The sequence below is a fragment of the Podarcis muralis genome, chromosome 1, assembly GCF_964188315.1.
Source record: "Podarcis muralis chromosome 1, rPodMur119.hap1.1, whole genome shotgun sequence".
In the NCBI taxonomy this organism is placed as follows: domain Eukaryota; kingdom Metazoa; phylum Chordata; class Lepidosauria; order Squamata; family Lacertidae; genus Podarcis; species Podarcis muralis.
In genome coordinates, this window is record NC_135655.1 from 47,250,913 (window position 1) to 47,263,123 (window position 12,211).

Here is a 12,211-nt window from a genome sequence, read left to right on the forward strand (position 1 = left end):
ACCTTCTGATCTGTGGTTTACCCCACAGCACACCCGTGTCCCCATATGGGCTGTTGTGTACCCCATAAGGGAAAAGGAGCAGTTTTTTCTCATAACAGTGGGCAAATGTGTTTCACTTTTGCAGAGTTGTTCCCTACACTTTCTACAGTATCAAGCGAAACACTTTATGTACACATGCACAACTCCAGGCTTTATGCATTATAAGGTACAGATGCCAGGAAATTGAGCTTCTCTGCTTACTGTACATGTATAGAGAGGCAAACACAGAAGGGGGGGAGGGGGTTCTGTATCTGTAAAATCATCCACACTGTTTCCATCTTCTGGAAAGTTGTGACTGGAAAAAAATCTTCCATCCAAATCTCAGGGATTTTCTAGACATTGGTTTGGTTTGGTTATGCTTTGCTTTCAGTGCAGCCATCATCTCTTTTGCAGGGGATCCTTCTATTTTGAGGCAAACAAATAGTAAACTGGATTACAATGTTGTTAGGCAAAAACAGTTAGGATATCATGTAACCTCCCTGAATGACTCTGAGTGCCCCCAAACTAGAGGAACTAATTTCAAGTCAATTTCAGCATGAGTTTGACCAAACTGCGGGAGGTAGTGGAGGACAGAGGTGCCTGGCGTGCTCTGGTCCATGGGGTCATGAAGAGTCGGACACGACTAAACGACTAAACAACAACAACACAATTTCAAGTCCCCCAGCCTTCCCTAGAGTTCAGGGGACCCTGATTATGGAAAATAATCCCCAATCCAAAGGAATGTGTTTATGAATCCATATAGTGTGTATGATACTCTCAAGGCTGCTTTAGGGTGTAGTCTCCATGACCTATATATAAGCTCATGTTTAACATTCCTAGTGTGTTCAGCTATTTTCCACCATTCCACACCTACATTTTAATTTTATTTGCAGGAGAACACACATATGTACCACACTTTTAAATTTGATCTGAACCCTCTTCAATTATACATTCATAGATTGTAATAGACCCCTTGAGGAGTAGCCAGACTGGCTTTTTATGAGTAAGTTAGTTAGGTCAACATTAAAATATCCTGCTGACTGATGGGTTACTTTTTATAGTTACATCCACACACAGTCAAGATGTGGCAAAAGGGAGTGGGAGAGACTGGATCACTTTCCTTAGTTGTAACATCAGGTTAGCAGTACGACACAGATGGCTATTGCACAATGTATTTTTGTGTGAAATACTTGGCGCTCATTAGAGTAGGACACTTTATATTTTCTAATATTGTAATCATCCTGGAGTAGGGGCTCAATCCATCCTGAGAGTAGCACAAATACCAAGTGCATTGAAAGGATTGAAATATGTGTGCATTGAAAGGATTTAAATAAATTCCATACAATTTGTGCTAATGTACTTTCCAGCCTGGGAAAAACAGCTGATGGAGATGTAGCCTAAAGAGCTTTCTCCAGAGTTATGGCATTGACAACACAATTTCAGTTTGCAGTATGTGAATAGGGTGTGTCATTGTGGGGTGGGGAGATGGTATCTTAAGAGTCAGTAATAAATTTAAAGGCTTGGCCTAAAGGAGAGCTGGAAAAAATATTCCTGATTCTTGGGGGCACATAGGTGATAGAGTAGGATGCAGGGAGTTTTTCTAAGAGCAATAGATCAGAAATGTCCTCAGTTCCAAATACTATAACTTGGCATGTTATGCTCAGTAACTGTACATAATTTGGATGCTTCACTTAATTTTCCCTGTCAGTCAGTTTGTGAGCTTTTAAAAAGTAGATATATCCTGAACACAGTATTACGTGTTCTTTTACAGTGAGGGTACAACTGGAGTTCAGCCTGAAAGCCTAAACCCACTTTCTAGGGAGTAAACTCTGTTGAACTGCATGGGACATGCATGCAAGTGAACACGCATAGGGATGGGCTTCGCATGTGCTTTTAAAACGTGAGGAGAGAAAGTGGAACTACATTCAACAGAAGGAATTTCAATGCTAACAATTCAGCTGCGACCAATTTGACATGCAGATTCTGAGCAAATGAAAAGCTCCCTGCCCCCACCCCGCTGCCTCTAGAATAATGCAGTTTAATTCTGTTAAGGGAAGGGAGTGGTTTACTTGGATTATACAAAGTCTGAAAAGGCCTCTGTCATTTAGCCAGTTACTTGGAATCTATTGCATAAGCATGCCAGTATATTTTTCAGCCCTGTTTCAAGTTCCTGAGCCAGTCCTGCCTCCACAGCTGTTCTTTGTCAGACTGTTTGAGTATTTGACAGGTTTCTGTTTAACTAACTAGCCCTTACAACATTCTTCTTTCTCTTTTTAGCTGGAGCCCTGTAGAAAAACATTATTTCCTCATAAGGCTTCAAAGCCTTTTGAGTTATCTAGTTAAGATATAGGCATGCACGGTTGATGCATGGGACACAATAAGGTCAACAGGGCTGGCCCACCCACAAGGTAGAAGCCTGTGTGGTGGTGTCCTAGCAGGTGCCCTGCTGCCATCACCAGCGAGGAGAAGTGACTGTAGCTTCCGGTAAAATCTCACGAGAGTTCCGCAAGATCTCACGAGCTCTTGCCGGAAGCCGTGCCACACAATCCCGGTAAGTGAGGCTTCTTCAGCAGATGAAACCATCCCACTTCACTTCAGGTGGTGAAATGGGACAGTTTACCCCCGAAGGTCAGGCTGCAAAGGGGAAGAGATCTCTGCATCTCTATCTCTCTCTAGACATCAAAACAGGGGGAAGGTGCACTTAAAGACAGGTGAATCTGATGGAGTCCGGTCCACCTGTCCAAGTTGACCCATGGGGGCGGGGGAAACAGCCATCAAACAGAACTGAACTCCCACCCCCTGCTTTCCTCAGGGATCAGCTGCTTCAGCAGCAATTCCAGCTGACACCAGGACCAGGTGTGGCGCAAAAACAGATTGGCAGTCCAAATTTGGCCTGGCCTGCGGGCTGGAGGTTTCCCACTTCTATCTAAAGATATACTCAGTGTCCACTGCTCTAACCCCACCCCTTCTTTTGATATCTCCCATTTGAACAGCACATTTGAAGGGTCAGGGTACTATGACTGTAGCACACCGCATGCATGAGGACTCCTGTTTTCCTGGGATTAAGCAAGCAAGCCACCTCCCTCTCTGCATTGTGAGCGAAGCAGAATTAGCTGTTTCACCAGTTAACATCATACAGACACTGGGGCTATATCCAGCAAAGTTGCTCCATTAATGCAAGGACCTCTGCTTGCACAGCAGAGCTTTTCCTCCCTCTCCCTAACAACTCCATACCCCTACCAACTCCCCCAATCAGTTTCAGAGGGTTGGGGGGAAGCCTGGAACAGAAATGGGGGAGCAGGGAGAGGAGACGTTCTCCTGCCAAGTGGAAGTCCTTATAAAAATGGGATTCCTTTGTGGGATACAACCCCATCGTTAAAGAACTTTGATTTCCTTTTTTGCTCTTAAACGTTGCTGTGCCCACAGCAATCACTATCATAAAAATATCCGCTCTGAGCAAAATGGATCAAACAATGCGCCCATTCTTTGCTTGCAGTGTTGACAGAATGCCTTTTAACGCCTTACTCCTTGTGCATGCCTGGAACATTCCTACCACTGAACAGAACTGGGCTGCCTCTGTTTACACAGTGCTCCATGAGTACCTTTGTGCCAGCAGGTCATTGGGGCAAGTGTGCTGGCACCATATTGTACTGATGTTATTTGGTTGTGTGTTTGAAAGGAGTGCTGTGACTTTCCATACCTCTCCCATTCAACCAGTTATCTATACATCTTTAGGGATTGTTGCCGAAGGTTAAGCACTTCTCTCTTATTAATCTATCTGCCTTTTGTTGTCATTTTATAGATCAGCATTGTTCTTCCAAGAAAGTGAACATAAAAATTAGCCTTTTCAGTCTTTTGAAAAACCAGGTTGCTATGACTCTTTTTTCCACCCCATATCTTCTCCAGCAATTGGCTTTAAGATCAGTCAATCTGCACCATGCGTTTTTCCCTTGAAGCAGAGCTAAGAGGCAGGATCGATCAAACCGCTAGGCTAAGCCGACTCAGAGCTGAGAGGCTTCACACAGCAAAAACTTGAGGAGAGTACTTGCCAGCTAACAACAGCTTACCTACGTAAAATATACTCAGAGTCGAGTGTGAATTTCATGCTCTTTATTCAGCTCATAATAGCAGTGAATGAAACTTTCCCCAAAACGTCTAGCTACATATACGGTACATTAGTTACACAATGGGCCCTGCGTGATTGGCTAATTCTGGGCTGCTCCTGTAGGCCAATCAGGTTGCGGATTCACCTCCTCCAGAAGCCTGATTGGCTGCTCCTCTGCAGGCCAATCAGGTTGCTGATTCACTTCCACCTGCCTGGAGCTGGATTGGGTGGCTCCTGCGGACCAATCAGACTGCTGCATTCTGGATCCTATTGTTCTTGGATTCAGCTCAGTACATAACACTACACATGGAGGGGGAGTCTGAAATTTTGTAACAGCAAGAGTAGAAGAACCTCAAATCATTGTAGGTGTAATGAAGTTTCATACACCAAAATTCCACCAGGTGCAACAAACCTGCACTACCAGTCTTTCCACATCATTCCATGCTTTGCACAATTAAGGTCCCATGTCCTGCTCTTAGCATCTCCAGTTAAAAGGACCTCATCCTAGAGAGATACTGCAAGTCACTGAAGGCAGGACTGGGATAGGTGGACTAAAGGCCATTCTGTATTCTCAAATCCATTTCACACATGCTAGGGGGGCTCTCTTATTTGGGGAGAAGTCACAGCTCCATGGCAAAGCTCACGTTTTGCATGCAGAAGGTCCCAGGTCCAACCCCTGATCATCTCTAGTTAAAAGGATCTGCCACCTGACAGAGAAGGCAATACTTAGGCTGGATGAACCAATAGTCTGACTCAGCAGCACAACCACTTGACAACTGCTAGAGTCTCAGCAGACCACTGAATAAAAATTGTATATTGGGGGGGGGGTGTTCATTGGTACATTGTAGAACAAATATTCCTTTCACTTCTGGATTACTATAAAGAAAAATAAAGCACCATGTCTTGCTGCATCATAAGCATCATTGCCAAAACCAGTACCATGTTATGAAAATCATGGGCCCTAAGCCAGGACCTTGTTAATAATCTGGCTCTTGTCAAAATGGGCTTTATATCAATTGACAGCGGGGGAGAGGGGAATGGGGGAGGGGCAAACTACAGATTTCCTTGACCATTCTTGCAGCCTTTCCACAGACCACCTGAACGGAGCTCTCAGACCACTGCCTTTGGTTCACAGAGTACAGTTTCAGAACCCCTGGTCAGACTCAGTATAAGGTGAGTTTATATGTCACTACTGTAATAGTAAAAAACATATAATACCACTTTAAAGTGGCAGAGGTGCCCCAAAATACAATATTTTAAATGCAACCAAGCATATAGAAATCTCCTAGCTTTTATAGTGTTTTATCTCCAAAATAAACACAACAAAACAAAAGGATAGCAACTGGGACAAGATTAAGCTGACCTGAAGATCAGACTGAACTATCCTTTGTTTGGCTTTTCAAAGAGAGCTTACATACTTGGTGACTCTATCAAGTACAATGTGATGTTCAAGCTAAACTACAGGTTTTATATTCCACCTAATTTAAGAAGTTGGCGCTATGGGTAAAAGCCTCAGCGCCTAGGGCTTGTCGATCGAAAGGTCGGCGGTTCGAATCCCCGCAGTGGGGTGCGCTCCCGCTGCTCGGTCACAGCACCTGCCAACCTAGCAGTTCGAAAGCACTCCCGGGTGCAAGTAGATAAATAGGGACCGCTTACTAGCGGGAAGGTAAACGGCGTTCCGTGTGCTGCGCTGGCTTGCCAGATGCAGCTTTGTCACGCTAGCCACGTGACCCGGAAGTGTCTCCGGACAGCGCTGGCCCCCGGCCTCTTGAGTGAGATGGGAGCATAACCCCAGAGTCTGTCAAGACTGGCCCGTACGGGCAGGGGTACCTTTACCTTTTTAATTTAAGAAGTTGGGGTGAGGAAAGCACCGATCCAACTCAAGTTAGTTGTGATGAAAACTGCAATCCTACACCCACTTACCTGGGAGTAAGCCCTATTGAACTCAGTGGGTAGACATGTTTCAGAGTGCATTGCAAATGTCATTCATACAAGTTCCTTTTTTCTGAATGAGCCTTTGTCCTTACTAATTATAGTGGGGCCAGGAGCAAAGTATATTCCACTCAGTTTTTCCCTAGCATCTGCAGTTTATCCCTGAAATCATTGACATCAACAGCAATGCACATGTTTTTCAACTAAAGGCTATTACAAAATTAAAACGTAGGTATGGAAACTAAGAAACAGAGCAGCAATATTGTGACCTGTTTGACAGGATTGGCTCTTATTATGAGCTTTGGCAGGTATTTTGCAAATCAAACAGGGTAGGACTTGTTCTGCTATGCAAAATGGAACTTAATAAAGATCTGTAAAAGTGGCATCCCAGGACACATATAGGGACCTTTGGCAGGTATGCTTAATCACTATTTCATTAATTATTTGGATTTTATTCCAGTTCATTTAGTAGCCACTATGAGGTTATTTTTCAACCTTTGCTTTTACAATACCATTTAAAAAAATCTGGCTTCTTCATTGGCTCAAGGTAGCCTACAACATCAAAAACAGTAATGCAATGCAAAACAACACCATCCATAGAACCAAAAGCAATTTCTTAAAATCAGTGCTTTTCTTCTAAAAGAAAAGGTGCTGGTACTGCGTAACCTTGAGTACCCCCAGGGGGGGGGGAAGCACTGCATAAAGTCATTATTACAAAGAAAGAAAATTCTGAACACAGCACACATGGTCTCATTACAGCTTGCAAAGCTTTTAAATATCCCAATTAAAATGCAAAAATGCTTGGACTAATTCCAGGGAGTAATGAAATGGGCTGGATTCAGATACCATAATCTGTACATCCAGGCTGTGAGGGCTGCTGCTTATGTAGTCAAAGAAGCCACACATAAGAGGTAGCCCCATGAGGATTGAGCATGCTCAGTGGCCACGGAATGTGGACTATTTTAGGGTGGGTGGAGCTAAACCAGGAGAAGAGGGGTGTGTGGATTGGAGTGGAAGCGATCCTGGAACAGCACCATACCAAACGGCAACATTTTGTTGCAGACCACAGTTGTTGTTGTTTGGTCGTTTAGTTGTTTAGTCATGTCCGACTCTTCATGACCCCGTGGACCAGAGCACGCCAGGCACTCCTGTCTTCCACTGCCTCCCGCAGTTTGGTCAGACTCATGCTGGTAGCTTCAAGAACACTGACCAACCATCTTGTCCTTGGTCGTCCCCTTCTCCTTGTGCCCTCCATCTTTCCCAACATCAGGGTCTTTTCCAGGGAGTCTTCTCTTCTCATGAGGTGGCCAAAGTATTGGAGCCTCAGCTTCACGATCTGTCCTTCCAGTGAGCGCACAGGGCTGATTTCCTTCAGAATGGATAGGTTTGATCTTCTTGCAGTCCATGGGACTCTCAAGAGTCTCCTCCAGCACCATAATTCAAAAGCATCAATTCTTTGGCGATCAGCCTTCTTGATGGTCCAGCTCTCACTTCCATACATCACTACTGGGGAAACTATGGCTTTAACTATACAGACCTTTGTTGGCAAGGTGATGTCTCTGCTTTTTAAGAGTTACATGTAATGTAGGGGTCTTTCTACCTTTCACCACAGCTTGCTTTTTTATTTTTCTGTATGACCAATCTCTCTCTCTCTCTCTCTCTCTCTCTCTCTCTTTAAATCCAGCTTTTGAAAATGAAAAACAACAAGAGTAGTGCTGTAGGCAAGAGCCCCTGAGCAAAGGGCCTTGGGAATTCCATGTCGGCAGGGCGGCCGGCCATCTGTTGCCATCTCAGTCATGTGCCAAATGACTGAACAATGATGCTTTGAATTTCAGGAATAAGGACATGTGTGATCTGCACCATTCTCCTAGAGAGGCCAAAACATGCCCTTAATATTTCTGTCTTCCAGGCATGGGGAAATTGATTGGCAATGGTTAATCTCTAGAGTTTTCAGTGAACGGTTTCTTCTTATAAGGGGACAAAAACCACATAAAGCCTCTATGCATCATTAACATGTACAGCTGTAATGTGCTATATGTGTGGGCTTGACTTTGAAGATTGTTTAGAAATTTTGGTTAGTGCAGAATGCCGCTTCTAGGTTACTTAACTGGGGTCCCATCTGCACTATACTTTTAAGGCAGTATCATACCACTTTCAACAGTCATGGCTTCCCCCAAAGGATCCTGAAAACTGTAATTTGTGGAGGATGCTAAGAGGGCTACAGTTCTGGAAGGTCTTGGAAAAGAGGGATTGGTTGTTAAACCACTCTGGGAATTGTAGCTGTGGGGGAATAGGGGTTTCCTATCAACATGTTTAACGGTCTGCAGTTGTCATCCTGTTAAATCAATAAATGCAGAGTTGTGTGAATTGTTAACAAATGGGATAGGTATGGAAATGTTGAGGGCTATGGAGAACAAAACGGATTTGGAAAATGTGGGTTTTCAGGTCTGAGCAAGCCCTCTGTCGCTTCCTTTTTTGGCACAGGTAATATTCATTTTCACCACTAGATGGTGGCATTTAATCGCAGTTGCCTGATGTCTATATCTTTCCTTATGTGTTCATATATACTTTCATAGATGCGTCATCCACAGTGTGTTGCAGTTTTCCTACTTATTGTTATTTCAAATACAGCGGTTCCTCGGGTTACCTCGGGTTAATTCGTTCCAGAGGTCCGTTCTTAACCTGAAACTGTTCTTAACCTGAAGCACCACTTTAGCTAATGGGGCCTCCTGCTGCTGCCATACCGCCGGAGCACGATTTCTGTTCTCATCCTGAAGCAAAGTTCTTAACCCGAGGTACTACTTCTGGGTTAGCGGAGTCTGTAATCTGAAGCGTATGTAACCTGAAGCGTATGTAACCCGAGGTACCAGTGCACTGCTGTTGCTATTCCATCTGTGCTCAGAACTCACTTGCAGCCAGTGCTTGTTTGCCTTGAACGGGGATTGGGAATCTAGTGTCCCTGCCCAGTACATGCTGCTGGACTACAACTCCCATCATCCTTTGACCACCAGTGGGTGGCTGATGGGAGCTGGAGTCCAACAACATCTGGAGGGCCACTAGGTTCTGCACCCCTGGCCTGGAGGCAAGTATTGCTCACCGCATATACTCCAGCTGTTGCCTTTTTACAGTGCTGAGTTAGATAGACAAGTGGTCTAATATGGGAAGCTAAGTTAAGACCACTGGTCCATCTCGCTCAGTGTTGTCACTGCAACGAACGGCAGCCGTTCTCCAGGATTTCAGATAGGAGCCTTTCCCAGCCACATGTGGAGATGTCACAGACTGAACCTGGGACCTTCTGCATGACAGCATGTTCTCTAACAGAGCACAATGGCTCTTCCCCAAGTCTGCATGGGACACTCAGTTGCTAGCCTCTCTCCTAAGCTTGCCATTAAGGGCACCAAGCATGGGTGTTGGTTTAGAGATGTGGACATCAAATTTCCACATGCAGTTAAACAATGGAACTCTTTCCCACAGGAGGCAGCAATGGCCACCAATTTGGATGACTTTGTTAGAGGATGAGACAAATTGATGGAGGAGCAGGTTATCAGTGGCTTCTAGCTCTGCCTCCATGTTCAGGCAGCATGCTTCTGAATGCCACTTGCTGAAAACTGGAGAAGAGAGTGCTCTTGTGCTTGGGTCCTGCTTGTAAAAGGCTTCCCATTTGGCATCTGGTCAGTCACTGTGAGAACAGGATGATGGACCATTGGCCTGATCCAGCAGTCTCATCTTAAATCCTTACGTTCATTTTATTCTTGTTCAATGTAAATATGCAAAGCTTTGGGGAAATGTCTTGCAGATTTAAAAATCAGTTTAAGTTTGGTGTTGTTGTTTTTTAAAAAATAACAACAGCAACACACTATGGTTCTGGCCAGTTGTTACAATACTTCTCTCTTTTTTATATATAATAGTTTTTATTAAGAATTTCACATAATAAATTATCAAAACATATCATCTTTGTCGTCGTCCCCAGTTTTTTCCCCTCCCCCCTCCTTGAGACCAAACCCCCCGAGACTTCCCTCAGCTCCTCTCTCTGATTTTTCAGCACATGTTATTCTCTGCATATTGTAAAACTGTAAAGATGCTTAAATTATAGATCTATTATGTTAACAATCAATAAATTTGTGTATGTTTATTCAAAGGTTATTACAATACTTCTCAAGCTGACTGGTTGGTAGGGTGCAAAACATTTTTCAAAAGAAAGTCATATAGCGGCCATTGGAACAGTCGGCATGGCCTGATTCTTTGCTCTTAAAGCAATGAGCAGCATTTATGATGTGTGACAACTTTAGCCCAGCACAATTTTTAACAGTTATGTAGAGGAAGAATTCTCCAAGGTGGGTCACCACTGTTAAAGAGTCCATAAACTGCATTCCACTTAGGTGGAATCTACACACACATAAAAAAGCTGTGAATTTTTTATTCAAAAAAAAAAAAAAGTTTGGGGGGGAAATATATTGAATTTGTCATAGCTCACTATCACCATCTAGTGTCACATTTGTATATTGCACTTTACAACACACTTAAAGCGTTTTATTTGTAGCTGTAGAGCAGAGTTCTTAATGATTTCAACTAACCAACCAAACAAACAATTATTTGATTGTAAGGTTACTGTTGTCTTCTCTTGAGAAGGCAAATATGGTATATAATTCCTTAGCTTGAATGGGCTTGCATCCCATCACCAACCCTCTCTGTCATTGCCACATCCTGAATTTAAGCAGATGTTGGATGGCCATCTGTCATGTGTGCTCTATTTGAGATTCCTGCATTGCAGGGGGTTGGACTAGATGACCCTTGGGGTCCCTTCCAACACTACAATTCTGTGATCAATTTCCCTCCCACAAACACTATCAACAGGGAGGAAAATTAATTTTTATAGCTTTGTGGGCTTACTGACTCTTCTTCTAATAGCGTCAAATTAGACTGGGCCCCTATAGTAGCCTTCTTACAAATTGTTGTTTACATCCCATTTGACCATGGCTTTCATTTGGCAAGTATCCAAACTCTGTGTGTCACAGTAATTACACTATTTCTGCTGCAGGATCTAGGAATGCCAACAGCTTCAATCAATGAGTGATGTACACTGGCTGAACTTCATTGCAACCCAGGAAGTTCCATTTGTTTTTTATAATTATTTATTATAACTGAGATAGAAGAGTAAGCACACTCTCATGATTCAGGCAGAAGGCACTTCCAGACCAGGCCTCATATTGCAAACACGTTGCTCAGAGCATTCTTGGCTTTCACACCTGCCCGTGGTTGTTTTTCAGTCGTGGATATTCATTGCCATACTGCCATTTGCCATTCACACTGATGGGCAGAGCTGGACAGAATTGTGTGTGTGTGTGTGTGTGTGTGTGTGTGTGTGTTGCATCCCTTTACTCAATCACTCCTCTCTTGCCCTCCATTTTCCCCTATTCTCAGCATGTACACAGGAATTTCTGTATCTCAGGAAATTGTCTTTCTCTAGGAGGTGAACAAGAACAAATGTTGCCATGTTTCACAATGAGCAAAATGAATGCTTGTGCGGTTTTTGGGGTGGGTGGGATATCAATTTCCATTTGGGTTTTTAAAAAATCAATGCTGAGGTATTGTACAAGAATGATGTTATCGTTACTAAGGCTTATACAAGAGTGATTTTTAAAGGTTTTGTTGAAGATCTCTTTTAAAAGAAGAACCAAAAACAGACACCGCCTCTATGTACCGGTATGTACTGTGATTACAGTCTCCAAAGCAGTCCCCCACTGTGGTGATCTTGAGAGTACAGCTTCTGCTAACTGGGTTGTTGAAATTCAAACATGCACCTGGCTTGCCGCAGGAAACAAAATGGCTAGGTTGTGCTCAGGTGTGGAGCAGGGGTGTGGTATGAGAGACTACCTCCTGAAAGGTCATCGCACATGTTACAAACAGACCCCTCCCCCCCACTCCAGATGCACTAACTAGCTTCCACACAATCAGTGGCCAGTAGTGGCTTGGGATCACTGGACTGGTGAGGTGGCTTGGAAGCTAGTGGAGCTGGGTCCAAAGGGAAATCACAAAGGCAGAGCCAAGAGTGTCCCAAGCTGATGACAGGAAACTTCTGGGGAAACACTCTTAGTGGTCTCCCATGGTCCACATGCAGGACCCCTATCAATGAGGAATTGTGCCTTCGGTGTACTT